Genomic DNA, 14,632 nt, shown 5'->3' with positions numbered 1-14,632 from the left:
GTTCACGAATGAATGTCTGGAATCAATTCTCATTGCACAATCAGAAGGCATTTGAAGAATCGCACATTTTTTATGATTTTATATTGATGTCACCATATGCAAATTCAGCATTGGTAGAGTATGAATATAAAATGTAGCCCACTGGGTCTTCACAGGATCACTTTTTTTTATCCTCTAAGGCTGTGCAGCCACCACCGTTTTTATTAGAAGAAAAAATTTCGTAATTGGTACCTGCAGTTTGAAGGAATTTTTAAGTTTAAAGTATGGAAGATTATACAGAGCTTTGATATGTAACAGGCACCAAAAACTGCTTCTGACCTCCGCATTCTATATATATATATATATATATATATATATATATATATATATATATATATATATATATATATTGGAGAATTGATTCTATTTTGGCTTTACGAAATGATTAATTTTTGCAATAACCCTCTTACTTTTAAAACATAATAATTACTCTAGGCAATCTACCTGTTAAGGTATCTATTGGGTGGACATAATAACCAAACAACTATTTCGTGTCTCCCAAAAGATACAACCTAACATCCTACCCTACCATGGAGTCCCACTTTATCCCCGTATACTTCTTTCCTTCATTCCGTTCAACGTCCCTATCCTATTTCTGCCTCTTACTCGTTTCCTAACATTCTATTTGCCACCCGTTTCAATTTGTTATTTCACTCTTTGTACTTACCTCGACCTAACTCTTAAATTTACAAGCTGTCATTCCCTTCTGACATCTTACTTTCTAATCATCTTATCCGTGATCCATAGTTTCCTGGCCCTTATCCTATTTCACGTTCCTACATTTTCTTTTGCGGCTTCGATATCCCCTTTTTAGATACATTCCCATTTTTCCTTGATATAAATCGGTTCCTTTCCCTCACTCATGATTTTCTATACAGTCTGGTGTTACGTTGTCCTTTTCAATTGAGTTAGTGCTTCTGCATTCAATAAAATTACCCGCCTCTTCTGCCTTATCTTTTTGATTCGGACGCTACACTTCATGACTACGGAATTGTGATCAGAGTACTTATACGCTCACGGGAAACTGTGCGAATTGATCATGCTGTTCCTAAATCTGTGCCCAATCATAATATAATCTAAATGGACCTTTCTGAGTCACCTGGCATTTTCTGTTTATACCTTAGCCTTTTGTGGCGTCTAAAACAAGTTTTGATGATGATGAAGCCCTATCTCCAGAAAAATTCAACTGCTTTCTCCGCGCAGTCATTCCTCGTGCCTAAACGGTAGTCCCCCACATCATCACCATCTCTTCCTTCGTCTACCGTCGCATTCTAATCCCCCATCACCATCAATTGTTTTCCTGCAGAAACACACGTAATTATGTGCTCTAACTGATCGTGCATCCTGTCGACTTCTTCCCTCATATGATTGCTTGGTGGCATGTATATCTGAACAATGACCAAGTTCGTCGGTTCTGCTTTTATCTCTAATAATAATCTTCTATCCGTTGCTTATTCTATGTTGACTATGCTTCTACCTAACTCTTTATTCATTGTTATGGCAACCCCTCGTTGACTCTCCAGTAGTCCCCGCTATCCTTCCATCTCACCTCGCATAAACCTAAAATTTCTAAATTTCGTCTTTCCATCTCTCGCTTAATATTCTCTAATTTCCCTGTCCTCAAAATTGTCCTGACATTTCAAGATCCCTTTTTAACTAATTAGGTCTTCTTTTTCTGCATCTTCTGTTCTGCTGATATCAGTTTTCCTTTTCAAGGGTTTCGTAAAATGACGACTCTGGAAGCCTTGCCTTTCCCGCTGCTGGGCACAACACATGGCAGATGGGGCCGTAGTAGCAGGGACTGATATTCTCTGTACTCTCCCTCATAAAAATCTTGGGAATGATAATTGAGGTGGTTTCCCGTTGCCTTCCTCAATAGTTTTTTTTTAACATGACACCATCATTTAAAATAATAATAAATATTGTTAAACGGCAGATATCATATTGATACATTCTGTATAACCTGGGGTTATATTTAGCAGGATGGATCCTTCTATAAACGTTGTACAAGAATTAGAATTGGATTGGTGTCGGTTCCCTTTGATAGACTGAGAAAGAAGGGTGGTAAGTTTTAGGCTACAAAGTATATGTGCCATAATAATTCCCTCTCTATCAGCGTTGAGCCAAAATGATAGACTCATACCATCTTCATGCTTCCAGGCCACCCAATACGACACTCTGCAATTGTGTGACACTCAATGTCCATGGATTTTACATTGCCTGAAACGAGAAGCTTCTCTCTGCTTCTCCCTCTTCATCTTGAGCATTCCCGGAATTATAAATTGCTGTGAAAGGCCTTAATCATCCATTTCATCCTCAAAGTGAAATTTACCAACGCCAATGACACCCCTACCCAATATTGTCATCGTCCGCGTTCTATCAGAGCTAGAAAAACACCCAAACGTGGAAGTGATTCTATCACGACTCTTACGACAATTTTCTGCAGTAAATCCATTAACTCCCCCTAATTCACTCCAGCGAACTTCTCGAAATCTAAGAAACAAACAAATGCATCCCGACTGTATTGGATTGTATCTAGGCCATCAAGAGTACCTCCCCCCTTTCTGAAACCAAACTGATCACTCCTTATTAATCATTTTCTCTCATCTCCATCGTCTCATTAATAATCCAAAGTATCACATGAGATACATGCGAAATCAAACTTTTTGCTATGTACCTGTGTTCCTCACATATGGCTGCCTTTAACTAGGCCACCTTTTTTGCTAACTTTAATATGGAACTAGGTAATAAACGGCGTGGAAACTTGATCTATGAAGAGAATAGGGGGTACAATTTGTGCCCACGTAAATTTGGTAGGTGACGCCTAGGCCAAAAGTTAAAGTATAGGGTCAGTCGATTGGTCACGCAATTTGTGACATACTGTTTTTTATTTGTAATTTAAAAGTAGGAAATATCGAGTACCATAATCGAAACTTTCCGAAAATATAATAATATAGAATTCCATTAACCACAATTATTCTGATTGATAACTAATTAACATCCCGTGCTACTTTCCATTTTGACAGAGTAAGAAGTGGACGTAGACGTGCATAGGTGCGTATTCCGTTTGTGTGTATCCCCCACAATTCATCTTTGTGTAAAAATGTATCTTTAATGCGGCTCTACGGATGTTTCTAACGTGTTATTCTAATGTTAAGTCCAATACAGAGTGATTTCTGTTTTTTTATTCTATTAAAAAGGCTTACATCTAGTATAACTTTATCAGGTTTCAGCTTCAAGGATAAATGGATTTCTCTTCTCAGAAATAAACTGCTTCGCAGATTTTTAGATATAACCTAAGACCTCACTACGGGCATCAAGCGCTACCATGATTAGGTCGCCCTAAGGTTACTCGTAGGTATTCATGTTTCATGCCCCGAAAAATCTCAGAATAATCTGCTGTTGAAGTAATTCTATTCATTTAAATGAGACAGTTGAAAAGAAAGATCGTGGTTACCTGGGGAGCACATTGGGGCCCCTTTCACGAAAGAGGAAGTTTCCAAAAATTAATTCTTTTTTAAGGCTTGATGAGAAATTTGCGAAAAAATGTTTTACAAATTACTTGCTAACTCCACTTAAAAGGTGTAACCATCCAATTTTATTACTATAATAGTCTTAAATATATATATATATATATATATATATATATATATATATATATATATATATATAGTTATTACTACACTTAATCTCACAGTCTTCCTAGCACTTAATAGGAGTATGTCCCTTGTTTACAAACTTCTACCCCAAGCTTTGAAATTAGTAGCGTTCACTGTGTAATGTATCCCTAGCTGAGTCAACATCTGCTTCCACGAGAAAAGAACACCGATTTATATAACGCTCGACCAATTCTGTGAGCTTTACTAGATGACTTTACTTTGAGGCTAGGTTGTGTAACCTGAAAGGAGGAGCAGAGATGGCAAAATTTCAGCCTTTAAAGGACGTAAAATGGGCAAATTGGTACCATTTTTCTGCGAGGTGTCCTCAGACGGTGATTCGGAGAGCGCAAGACCACATACCAAGGTACTTTCTGTGCGCCGGAGTACCTGAGGGTCATCACGTACCTCGTCTTTTCCAATTCATCTGGAGAATTCATGTTATCGTCAGGTCCAATGGCCTCCTACTAAAACTTAAAGGGCATTTGGAAACGTTACCGTTTCAGTAGCATCGTTAGTTAACGCCATTGTTAACCCTTTGATGAAATTAGGTACCGATTCTCGCAGCAAGTTGACTGTTAAGTGAAATAACCCAGAAATACGACTCTACACGGCCTCCTCTATGTGGTATTTTAAAGATTTATTTTTCCTCCAATTTTATGCCTAGTAATGTAATACGGAAACGTTGTTTATTTCCGTATGTTTTCCGGTAGGTTTTTATGTCTCAGATTTTCAAGTTGGTTCGTTCCTCAGATCGTTTATTTTCGCATCTATCGCAGAGTACTAAGAAGAAATAATCTGAGATGCAAATATTTTCATGAAAAGAATCGCCAGGTTTCTCTTATTTTCTGGTATCTGATTACTTTGCTTGCTTATCCTTTGTCTAACGTTAAACGTAATTAACTGGTGTACGTGATCGCCACCTTCCATGACTGGATTAGAAGTGAAATAATACCCCAAGGATGTGCAGTGGAAAGGAAATGGTGTTATCGAGGAAAAAATAGGACAGTAACTGGTTGGAATAATTTATTCGTACATTTAATTAAATGAGGCAAAAATATGTTGAAATATAAAATGCATGCGGTGCGATTGTCAAAGTATTACGCCAGGAAACGTGAAAAACATAACAGCTCAAAAATAAATCAGCCTTTAAATAAAGCAGGCCTTTGAACACAGTAAGACTCAATAGAATTCGAAAATTAGGATAACTAGTAATTTACTACTAATACTATAAGCTTCTTATTTAAGCCTATTTTATTAACTATTAACACTTTATTTCACTCAAACGTTCAGTGTGAATTTTCGGTGCAGCGAGTTCAAATTATTTATGAAAAATGCGTTTATGATTAAATTTGTTTATCTAAAAAGCTATAAAATTTACTCCTGTTTTATAGATACATTTCACGTGCTGAAGTACCAGGAAAACAGTAATTCAGCCATAATCACGGAAATGAAATAAAAGAACTGACTTCCGACTAACTCCTTCGATTTCTGTGACAGGCGTATTCACAACACCTAAGAAGTGTCACTTCAAAATTCCCAATAGACGTTATCATTTAAAGACGAAGAATGACTGAAATTCAAGTAGTTTCAAAAGAAAATTTTCAGTTTAATAGTTTTTGAAAAGAGTGCGATACGCCGAACTGCTTGATTGATTACTCAATTACCTTCTAGAGGCGTATAAGTTGGAAGTATTAATTAGTGGTAAGTGATGTAGAGAGGAATATTATCTAGTAAGGTTAAATCATTTCCGCAGTCTAAAAGCAGTCACCGGCCCGCTTAGATAAACCTTAGCTTTATGATTTCAGGCCTCACGTAGTGGAAGTTGTATTTTTCCATTAAAAAGGAAGTAACAGGGTACATTTCCACGGAGTTCTATGGTTGAGTCCATAGTTTCTTATTGTTTTAATGGTGTAACTATTCCCTAACTTTGGCATTCAATGTCTGGCAGGACCACCTTTCTCTTAAAGAGGCAAAAAACTATCGCAGACAATGTGCCTTCCAGCCAATGGATGCCTAGTAAAGAAAAGTTTTCAACTCTACCACTATTCTTGATGCGCCGGTGAATGTCTAAAGAAGGATATGATGGTGCGCTATCAAGAGGGGGAGGACGCCAGGGGGGGCGTAAAACGGGTCCCTGGAATGGCGCAACTGAGAGCCCTCTTGACGCTGGACCTTAATTGACTTGCATTGTTCAAAGAAAATGTTTTTAACTGATTAATTCAGAACGTTCTCATTAGAATGAAGCACAGATTGCGATTAATCAGAGGAAAGAATTTGGTAATCAATGAGATCTCATTTGAAATTTTTATCATTTTTAAAGAATGGAATCATGGACACCAAATTGATTTTTCTTACAAAATTGACAATTTACGCAGGGATATTACATGTGTCAACAAATGTGACACTTTCAAGTATTAGAATGGGCTTTAAGAGTTTCGCCTTTGCATTAAATGTTCCGATTTCGATTCTCACCAACCACTCCATGATCAACGCGCTCATTTGCCGGGAAAGTCAACGTTTTTCCAAGCGGATCTGCAGGCAATTTTCCTGTGGCTTCCTTTCCCACCGACCTCCCCTCGTTCTTATCTCCCTACTTTGCTTTATTCATCGGCCACTCCGAGAAGTTCTACCCTTCTTCCTCCTCTCAATTTCTAGATATAATTTTTGAATAGCCGCTTCTTTGATATAGCCGTCGGAATACCTTGAAATGGGCGTGGCTCCCTGGTGGGCAAAGTGTTCGGTCGCTGACAAAGAGGGTCCTGCGTTTGAAATCGAGCAAATCCACTGGGAAGCCACTCTAACACCAGCGAAGTCACTTGCGGACTACTTCAAGGGCATGGTGACGGGGTATTGAGATAGTATTAATTTGCGAGTGGGCATCTTCGCCAACCTTCGGAGGCACCCCACGCGAAATCTGCAAACGGGGTGCTCTACTGATTGGCTAATGGAGATCCGTGTCAGATATATGATTTATAAATCTTTACTCTTTCTAACTCCCTAATCCGTGATTAACTTTCTTGAACCCGTCTCGATATTAAAGCCTATTCTTCAGGGGAGGAGAAATTCAGAAGACACGCCGAGGTGGCACGTTAAGACTGCATGAAGGTAATTTTTCCTCAAGTATTTAATTAAATACTTTTTATTTTCAAATGAGAGACGACGGGGTAAATTAACTAGTACTTTTTCTAGGTGAATTCAGAGAAGAGTAGTGCTTGCTAAGCAATCTAAATTGAAAGTTTCAAAAGAAACATTTCTCTAGATTTCGCGTGCACTTGTTCTAACAAAGAAAATGTTTTGCTGGATTCATGCTAAAAATTCTCATCAATTTATTGATTATTGTATTTTTACTGCTGAGAGGGATGTTTATTTTCCCATAATCTGCAGAAACATAATTATTTACATTTTTCACAATTTTTAAATTTGAAAAATCACATAGCTTTAGGACTCGTTAGGTAGGTGATGATGGGGCAGGAATAGGAGAGCCATATTGGATAAATAGAAGGGAAAAAAGAAGTACACGGAATAGAGGAAGTTTATTGTAGTATGGAATGTCAGGTTGTGATTTGTAGGAATAGTTAAAGAAATCTATCGTTACATTCTTTTACAGTTGTTGCCTATCCAAAACCTACCTAAACCGGTAGAAACCAATAATAATCCCTAAGACCAAAAATGCAAGTTCTACATCTACATCAATACCCTACGAGCTACCAAAAAGGTGTGTGACAGGGGGTGCAGCACCAGGAGGAAAGGGTAAGGGATGAGGGGGTAAGGGTTTTCAAATGGATGGGGAAAGGTGGGGGAAACCTGCAAAAAAATAAATATAAATATTCTAGTATAACCATGCGCAGTCGCTACCTTGTAGGTTAATACTTATTATGTCGAACCGACTAGTGAGGGATTTCGATTACAAGCATTCTGGTCTCTTATTGCTCTTGGAAAAAATGACCATTTAAACCTGTCAGTCTTGCAATCTATCTCTCTAATCTTATATTCGTGATCCCTCCGCCCGTAATACGCTGGGGTCAGCAAAAAGACGGAGCCTGCTATTAACCACGGTACTGAGGTCATTTATGTAAATAGGAAACAAGGGGGGCCTATGACACTTCCCTGTGGTACACCCGACGTGACCTTGACAGTATCGGATGATACACCGTGTGAAAATATTACATAATAGGTACGCCAATTAGGGCCCATAAGACGAAGACTCTGAATTTTGATGTGATTGATGGTTGAGGCCGATACTTTGTGGAAATCCATTGCGAACAGGAGTTTCACTAAATAACTTTGCAGTTTCCACATAAAATAACTGATTCAATTATTTTCCCCATAAAATAACTGAATCAGTTATTTTATGAGGAAACTGCAAAGTTATTTAGTGAAACTCCTGTTTACTCTGAATTTTCTTTATCCATCAAGCCTTTAACGCCTTCTTTGGACCTCCGATCCCTCAGTGCAAGTTTGTTTCATTCTTTAATATGTGAAAAAGTTATTTTATGACTATCAAAAGCAAATGATTTGTAACATTTAATGAATGCTAATTAAGGGCGAACGATTAAATATTTTTGCTCTGCGATACCTTTTAAAGTTTTCTCTTTGTAGTTTGGACTTTTCCCTGTAACGTCGTTGCCGCCAGAAAAAAAAGCATTGGCATGACTTTGAGTTCGAGGTCACGGGTTTTCGAGATCATATAATTACTATTTCACGTTCCGTCCTGATCCATTTGCCAAGAGGGTCGTGGAATGGCGGTTCACCCCTGTCGAGAGAAAGTACGAAAGACATTTTTCCTCGGGAAAGGAGCGAGGTCTCTCCGCGGGTGGTTGGAGAATCGCCCCCCGGATATGACATTTGGATTCAAGTTTCCCCCTCCTTCCCTTTAGCCTCTCCACCACCGGAAGGCATTTGGAGAGCATTTCCCTGGAGAGATTCCCCTGGAGAGAGGAGAGGACAGGGGAGTCTCGCCGCCGCCAATTTCACTATTAATCCCTCTTCCCACTTTCCCCTCCTTGAGCTTGGAGTGCCGTCTTGAATGGAGCAGGAGTCGGGGAGTGAATGTGGAGGAAGAAGCGGACAAGGGGTACTTCTCATTTCGCAAGATTATGGCGGCGGATGGGAGGAGGGCGAGTGGGAGCATATTAAGATCTCCCCGAGGGTCATTATTGCCCATTCGTGGAGTCGAGTCGCCCACCCTCCCTTCCCGGTCTCTCTTCCCGAGCGCGGCAAGCAGACTCCGTCAGCCGGACGAATGAAGCACTCCAGCCACCCCCCAGCCACCTCCGAACGGCTCCCCTTGCACCCGTCCCTCCTGGACTCCCTCGAAAAGAAAGTGGATGAGGGACCGTCCAGAAAAGACTCCTGAGGATATTAAATAGGGAATGTTTCTCCGGAATCGGAGTTATTGTAAGTTGGGCCAGAGACGTGAAGAGTGATCCGAGTTTTTATACGATTCAATGATTCCTCTTTCAGAGTTAAACATTTATGTAATTTTAGCGTTTTCTTTTGCATCATGCCGATCATGTATCTCCATGTTCTTTCACCTGAAACAAAAGTTGTCACAAAAAATTTTGTATTAGGGTACCTTTTTTCGTATACGTTAACCAAATATTCGTGAACTCTTTCTGAGATCAGCGAATGCATTAAATCGAAACGAGTCCTGAGGCCAACTGGAAATTTTCTAAAAATTGCTCTTTTGGGATGAATTTGCTTGAAAATTTATTAATTTTGCGATTATTTCTAACTTTCCGAAAGACACAATGTCACAAGGCCCATGCGTTTCTTCTCTTATGGAATCTTAAATTTGAAGACATTCCTAATCGCTATAGACCTTTAAACATAAATCTGAACACAACTGAAGAATACATCCACGGGCGGAACAAGTTGAGTATGCCATTTAAAATTTGTCAGAACTGAAACAAATTTATCACTCATTTAAGGCCCTTCTATCCTATGATTTACCATTAAAGTAAATGTTGGATGGGCACCGACTAACCACTGTTACATTTCTATGCATGGCTTAATGCAGCCTAGCATCCGACACTACAATAAGCGCCTCTTCAGTTCAATGATCTTCCTTCCTCCCTTCATTCCGTCCAACATCCGTATCCTACTTCTACCGCTTCCCTCCTCTGTTAGCTCAGTCTTCGACGTTATATCCCAATCAAAATGCTCTGCGTTCACTTTCTTTGGCTCTTTTGGAGAGGGAACAGAGGCGCCTGGGGAGAGCTAATTCTAACCATTGTTTTTTAGTAGCAAATTTGATTGAATCTTAAGGTGTTTGGGAGTGGAGGTTGTCGACATTTTGGTAGTCCTCATAAGGTAGGAGGGACGGGTTCTGTGAAAACGGAACAAATGGAACATCGGGGAGAGAGAGATGAGGACGGGCAGATGTCTAAAACCTTACACGTACTATCTGGATTTCTCCAGAGAAGAAACATTTTCCGTTTTCCCTTCACTGCTCGGCAGTGAGAGAGAGTGAGAGGCGGGGAGACGTTGGAGGCGTGCAGTCGGGGAGGGGGAGACCAATGTCGCCAGAGGGCTGCCGAGCCATAGGTCGTCTTGTGGTGTCAGCGTGAGAGAAAAAGATAACGCGGCGGTGGGGCAGGAAGGAAAGGAAGCCCAGTTCTCCTCTCGCCACTCCAAGTGTAGTATCCGCTTGGAAGGTGGCTGTCGCTGTTCAAACCTATTGGATGTAAGTGCATTACCCAATATTCTCTCATTCATTAGTATTATCCACATTCTCTTCTCGGTTTGCTTATTTTTCTCATTCCTTGGTTACATCTATACAGAGCTGCCACCGTTCTTTTCCCAGACGACTTTTTCAGTGTGGATAGAACATGTTACACTTTCTTCTCTTCACCTCGTTACTAAGCAGCGTGGATCCTCCCGTCCTATTCCAAAATTTTATACTTTAAATTCATATCCGTCCATTTAATTTTCAAATTTATTACACTACATCATATGTCCTGAGCATTGCTGTATAACCTTGGTTCTTGTCCATTTCTCCGCGCCATATAAGAACAATGAGGGGGATTGGGATGGTGCGGCGGCTTAAGTACAGGCTTCCCAACTCAGAGGGCTCGGACTCGAATCCTGGCGGTGGCAGATATTTTTCAGTGGTGTCTCGATCCCTACTTGAGGTGCTTCGTGGAGGGCACTTTGAGTGAGTACGCCTCCCATCGAATGGGACGTTAAGCTGCGGACCCCTTGGCGCCTTTCGTTAAGAGTAGGCTAATGCCGACGCCGGGTTCCTCTCCACCCTTCATCCCTCTCGTATCCATCTCCAATGGCGCATACAACGTCAGCTGTCGGCCATCCCCCCTAAAAACTACAACTACAAGTATGATGAGGGGGTTCTCCCTCCGATGAATGCGTTTTACGTGCTTTTCAGAGATTTGGAGTAAATGATTCCCCCTGCCCCCAGCATTACCCATTAAAAACCCTTCCTCTCCCTCATCCCTTAACAATTCTACTGTACATATCTCTCATGGTACTTACCCCCCCCCCCTCAGTACTTCTGGGAGAAAGAGAAGTGTCTTCACTTCCCTTTCTTCCAGATAATGTGATAGAAATTAAGAATTTTCTGCCCCGAAGATTCTCTTACATCTCCGGCTTTACCTTTCCCCTGGAAAACTCGACCCCTGTGGGCAATCTCAAGAGCCCCCTTTCCCCCAAAGAGGGAAGGATAGAGAGCATTTGTGAAATGAGGAGTCCTTTAGACGATAAAAAGTGTTTATTCTGAATCATGTTACATCTCTTCCGTTATTTATTTTGCGAGCAATGCTTCGCCAAGTGCTTTGATCGGGCGCAAAACACAACAGGCGCAAAGAGATGATAGTAGAATTCGTGTTCAAAATTGTAGTCTTAATTTGATTCCGCGTTATTCTTCAACGCGTGCCCATGCAACCCCTCCTCCGCTCGACATGCGTGATGCTTTACGGGAGTTGGTCGGGAACATTCCTTGCATTGCATATTTTGGGGTTGGTCATTAGACAGCGTTTATTTTCGCTCCGTTTCAATTGCTGATAATCGAACGCGAACCTGTCCTCCCTCCCTTTCTCTCCCTCTCTCTACTGTTCGACCTGGCCTTCCACCCCTATCCCTGTCCCCTTGATCCTCTTGCTTCAGCGCCTTGTGCTACAGGGCTCTCAGGAGAAATGCCTGCTTAGGGAGCCTTTGGCTTATATTGATTATTAGAATTACACTTAAGAACTCACACTTGGCGAATACCCAAATTATATTTTCACATTGACTCGTTGAATGATGTTTCAAAATCTACCGTTCAGCAAGCATTTCTCTTCCCTTCCGTCGACCAATAGGAACACTCAGTCAATGTATTGATGCCTCTATGTTTTTGAACCAACGGCGGAAAATGATGGACATTGAATGGTGGAAAATGGTATTACATTCTTAATAATTTTGTGGAAAAAGAGCAATTCCCACCTGAACGCTTACTGCATTGGGAACACCGAAATGGAATGTGTAAACTCAATTAAATACCTAGGTGTGCCCTCACTCACGATCTCTCCTGGGCGAAACACATGCGGGGAATATGTGGACAAGCTAACAAAAGATTAGGAGTTATTAGAAAAACACTTGGTAAAAATGTGATGAAAAGGTGAATGAGAAATTTTCTCTGTTGTTGGTTAGGCCTCATTGAGAATATGCTTCAAGTATATGGGATTCTCACGAAGTTGCAATAATTGTTGAATTGCATCGCTTGCAGCGTAGAGGAACTAGATTTGTAAAACGTTATAATGAACTTAGTAGCGTATCCAAAACATTAGAACAGGTAGGTTGGAAATCACTTACGGAGCGAAGATTAAAGTATAATTGAAGCTCTAGAATTAATTAGAAGGAGGTCTCTTTATCAGTCATGTTGAAAATGTATTATTACCCCTATCTTACAACGGTAGGAGAGATCATGCTAATAAGGTTAGAGATATTAAGTGTAGAACAGATTTAAGATGTAATTTTTGCCATGAACGATAGTGGATCATAATAACATTGTTCGACCGCGGTAGGGTCATGTTCGGGTAAAATTATTCTGGTGTGTAATCACCCACTGCCATACACCCTGGCGGAAGCTTGCTGGATATATATTAATAAAATAAAAAAAAACAACTTCGGAGAAGAAGATGCTCAAGAAAGGTTCCAGGGGACAGTCGAATACACCAAATTGAATACGCCTTAGTGTGGATGAGATACAAGAAACAATTTAACCAACGTAAGAGCTACTCAGGCACAGAAATAAATTAGAATCACAACTAAGTGGTCATGGGAAGTCGACTCCGATACAAGAAGATGAATGTAGGGACACAGGAACCTAGAAGAATTATAAAGATACTAGAGGAAAAACAAGCGAGAGAAAAGCTCACCGCGACCATCGGCAGAACAATAGAGAGGATAAATTAGACTAGCACATAAACACGATGGAAGGATATAAAAATAAAGGCAGCATTTGGAGGATGCTGATTGGATGGAGGATGATTAGAAGTTGCAATCAAGGAAGTAGTTCTTCCAAACATTTCCATGGAGAATTACGATCTGCGAATCAGAGTCATGCAACATTGAAAAATTGGACCAGCGAAGAATCAGAGAATCCTTGGAATAATGATGCCGAAGGGATTGCTGCAGATTAAATGGGCAGAAAAAGTGAGGAATGAGAAAGAATACAGACGAGCGGAGAAGTAAGGTACCATATGTACAACTCTATAATGAAGTTGTGCTGGGAGTTCCATGTATGGAACTTCTGACCCGGTGGAAGACCCGAGAAAACTTCATCAAGCAAATACGCCGGGAAAGCACCAGATCTTACTTCAGTGCTAGATAGTTTGGATACATATTAATGCACCGTGCGTTAGTTGGAAACCTATGAGAGGAGAGAATTGACATGATAGTCGCTCGAGGAAGACGAAAAGGTAATTACAGGGGATGAATTAAGAAAGACGTAAAGCAGAAAAGTTATCAGGGGGCGAGGGAATTGGCACCGAATAAAGGAGTATGGAAAAAAGAAGATCGACGAATTCAAACAAATCTTTGGATTGAAATTGTGATGATGGGTGATCATTTGATTTCATGCAATATCCGATTTAATGCTATTTCATGCGAGAATATGCCATACACAATGAAATGGGATATCGTGTATCTACACCAAAACATGGAATTTTTCCATCATACAAAATGCATCGTAATTCAGTATTCAAATACGAATATCACTCAAACCAACTCCCCCTGTTACCTGGAGTTTTCGGAAGATCGAGACTTTCTTCCTCTCCTTCCCACAAGATAGGCGAGAGAATGGTGACCAATGGATATGAATTGGATTGGGGAATAAGGGTAGGGTGAATGAGTGTGGAAAGAGGGCGTCTCATCAGACAATAATTCAGGCATTCAGAGTGACGGATAGAGAAATACGCAGGGATCTCCGTCATCCTTGTCCAGGGGCCGCATCCTTTGAAGTTAGGATTACCGCCCCCAATTTGAGGGTATATCAACGTACGAGGTGACAGGGCGTTATAAGATTACACAAACGTTTTTCTACGCCCATCCTCTCCTCCCCCCGCCTCCATTGCTCACATTTTCTCCCTACAGACATCCTCCTTTCTCCTCGAGGAGGTGTGAGTGAGTTGGTCAACAGGCGCCTACTCAATGCGTGACTTTTTCCTTCTTCTTTGCTCTGAAAGGCGAGATCGCGCAGTAATCGCTTCAATCTCTGGTTAGTATGGCCGGCAAACTTCTCGGTCTTAAAGGTTGAGAAATCGACTGTAGATGCAGGGAGTGGGATATGGGAAGGAACCACATGTACGACCGGTCGTTCGCCCCAAGGATTGTCTTCGCGGGATGACTTCCACCTACCGTCTCGCGACTCAATTTGCCGTGTCTGCCTAAGGTTTTTTTTGCAGGACGTCATACTTCACTTCTATAAGTTGTAACTCCCG

The sequence above is a fragment of the Hetaerina americana genome, unplaced genomic scaffold (genome assembly GCF_022747635.1).
Source record: "Hetaerina americana unplaced genomic scaffold, ioHetAmer1.1.p SCAF_10, whole genome shotgun sequence".
Taxonomy (NCBI): domain Eukaryota; kingdom Metazoa; phylum Arthropoda; class Insecta; order Odonata; family Calopterygidae; genus Hetaerina; species Hetaerina americana.
This window is presented reverse-complemented; position numbering follows the sequence as displayed.